Here is a 3,492-nt window from a genome sequence, read left to right on the forward strand (position 1 = left end):
GTGAAAGAACTAGTAACGCAGCTGCTACGCGTGGCCCTACGACGATACCCGCAAACTACAACCAAGAGGGTTTAAGACTTAGTCGCAGAAGTCGTACGATTGCAACTGGCTGGTGTGGAAAGCACGACATCGCAAAATAAACGCATTGCCTAGTCAACAGTTACAGACACGGATGCACGTTAAAGTACAAGTTTACTAGAAGGGGACCGGAACTGAGGAAATCGAAATGTAACATTATTCTTTCATATAACGGTAAGCGCCTGATATTCAGATGGCAAGCTTGCGCAGAATGCAAATGTCGTACTCGCGTTCAAATGGTCAAGGTGACGTTCGTTGTACATGTGTTAGTGGGAGAGTTGACCTTACTCTATCGGTCCGTAGTCCCTAGACCCAGGAAGTTATACGGCTAGCGCGGTTATGACTCACAAGCTAAAAGTTACGTGATGACGATAAAGTGAACCTCTAGCGCTTCTCGTACAGCGCCCGTAATTGTAGAAATCACCTGAGGTTCTGATGCGAACACATTTTACCAAGAATGTACTAATTGGGTAGCACACGCACGTAAACTACAATCCGCTTACCTATTATTTGTAATTGTAGCTACATTATAGACGCGGAAATTACATTGAATACACCGTTAAAAACTCTGTTAATTGCGCATTCGAATGATACAATTCTCGTAGCTATTGATGATTGTTTCGATACGTTGATGTTGACTTCCTGTCTACGGCACACTAATTGAGTTGCCACTGTCTTCATCATTGAGAAGATCCGCTTTCTGGTGCATCAAATCGTCGTCTGGAGAGCTACTAAACATATATACAGAAATTTAGAAAACGGTTTGAATGATTGTACTAGACTGCATTCTCTAAACAAATCATACGGTTACATAGCCATACCAACAGAGAACATGCCGTTGCTATGGGAATAACTAAAATTCTCACCGACGGCTAACGGCCAAACTTGCAAAACGGTTACTGAAACGCTTACTAAAAAGATATCGCAAAAAAAAGAAACGTTTAGACATCCAAATTATATACCTAAAGTGCGGCGGGGCATCGCTGTCTTCACAAACGGAATATCTAACTCGTTCTCCTTCGCATCGTCCTCAAATGATGCGTCCGAAGCAAAACACACGTAACAAACGTTTGCATGCGTTTTTATGCCTCCAATGTCTTTGCAAAATCTCTTCGAAGAATAACGAAAGGGCCAGAGCGCTATGCACTGTTTCGGCAAAAATTGTGATGAAGCCGCATGCGACGCTAAACCTGGCCCATATGTATGAACGCGCTCAAAAGGTGTGTCTAACGGCTAAAAATATTTTTGATTGTCTACCGAAGCACAGAAAAATGCTATTCAACTCTGAAGTCACGTGTTTGAAAATGAGACATGATGTGACGTCATTACAACAAGTGATATCTGATGATTGCGATCACGTAGACAGCTCAAAGTAGGCTCATTCGAAAGAGAATTTACTAACAATTTGTTTAATTTATAATTTGTCGATAGAAAGTAGACTCAATCTAGGGGAAAACGGCAACGCAAAGACAGGTACTAAACGGAGGTGGAGTAAAGGCAATTTTAATTAGCACGTGATCGAACTTGACAAAACTTAATCTAGTTCTCGCTATTGACCGGTACCAGAAGGGCTAGAATAAACGACCAGACTCACCATTACCAGGAAGTTTTGCAGTTTATGAATCACATGGTGAAACTTACATGATGCACTAGGAATCTTAACAAATACAAAGTACATCACCTTTACTATTTGACACATTTCGCGCTAAAAAATGTCTGTCCGATTAGTAGACAGGACGTGGGAAAAACCCGTGTCTTCTGAAGCGGACCTCCTAGCAGGTCGATTCCAACATTTTTGGAAAGCTCACAAGGAGGATTTTCCAAATCAGTTAATGAATATTGTGATTGGTTGTTTATTTCGACACAATTTGTAACTTCCTGTATGACAGGCGCTTGACCCTGCCCCCGTCTGGCATTTACACCAGGTGTCTGATAACTTCAAAGCCACCGCTATAACGCCCACTACTTGAAAGCTGACGGGGACGTACTTTGAATTATAGACTGCCAGGTGAAACAGCTGTAGCTAGTATGCTTAGGTAGTCGAAGCATTGGTTGAACCTGTGAACCTAAGTTCATAGGTAAACCGGAACCGTTTCTAGTTCACTAGCCGGAATTAACAACGCCCATCTTTGCTCTTCAATTCTATTAACCGCAGTTACCACGTCCTCTCCAATAACTAGGCGAACAAACTTAGCTTGCCATCTGAATATCAGGATCTAACCCTTGTATGAGAGAATGACTGTTAATTTTCGATCACTTCAGTGTCTGTCCTCTTCTACATGATCTGCTGGGGTACACTCAATGGAATTATGCGCATTCAAACGTACGACGTGTTAACTTCACAGCGTTTTCAGTGACATAATAACTATGCATTCCCTAGGCAAGCGCGTTCTACGCGTGCTAAAAGGTCGAAGTCAAGGGTTAGTCACACCTGTTCCGTTCCCAATTAGCTGCCGGATTTGAGCTTTTGCGTGAGTGCACCGCCCCTCTCCTATCGTCGCGCACGTTAATTAAGTGGGGCTGTTCCAGGGACGTAACTCGACCCAGACTTTTTTTAATTCTAAACCAGACAATCAAAGCAAGCACCGACGAACAAGCAGAATTTTTGTGAAAGAATCACACACGGTGAACACAATGCTGCATCGAAACCCAGCTTGGCAGCGATGGTGCGTCATCATGACGACACTCATCACTTTCAGCACGATTTCAGGTTCGTTCACACGCCCATTCAATTTTCCAGTGTGCAGAGCGTGTAATGTGTTATACTACCACCACTGCAACATTCACTCTCACACTTCCGGTTCTCTACAGAATCGGCCAACACGACGTGCGACTTCGAGTTTGGATTTTGTGGCTGGAAAAACTTGCGCCGCAATGACCTGGACTGGAGACTGATGAGCGGCTCAACGCCGTCTTTTGGAACAGGCCCTACTACAGATCACACAAAAGGAACATCATTAGGTGCTATTTTAGTTTTTGTTAGCAGTTTTCACATCCTGTACTTGCCTTGCTTCTTCGTGTACGGAAGATGAATTATAGTCTATTTTTGGTTTTCTGGTTGAATGCTTGAGTGCTTATTTATGACTTATGTGGCATTGTTCTCTGTCTGTCCAGGTGTCTGTCTCTTCTGTGTTTTTCTGTTTGCTAATAATTTGGTTTATCTGTGTTTGTTTGCTTGTTTGTTTGATTGTCTGATTATTTGTTTGTCTCTTTGTTTGTTTGTGTTTGTTTGTACGTTCATCTATAGGCTTTTGTGTTATACGTTTGTCTTTTCCTTGTCAGTCTGTTTATATTTTGTTTATTTGTTTGTTTGTTTATTTGTTATTTGTTTTATTGTTTGTTTATCAAGGTGTTTGTGTGTTCAATGTTTGACTTTTTCTTTCATTTGTCTGTCTATCGTCTTGTCTTTCGGTC

This window comes from Corticium candelabrum, chromosome 12, assembly GCF_963422355.1.
Source record: "Corticium candelabrum chromosome 12, ooCorCand1.1, whole genome shotgun sequence".
In the NCBI taxonomy this organism is placed as follows: Eukaryota; Metazoa; Porifera; class Homoscleromorpha; order Homosclerophorida; family Plakinidae; genus Corticium; species Corticium candelabrum.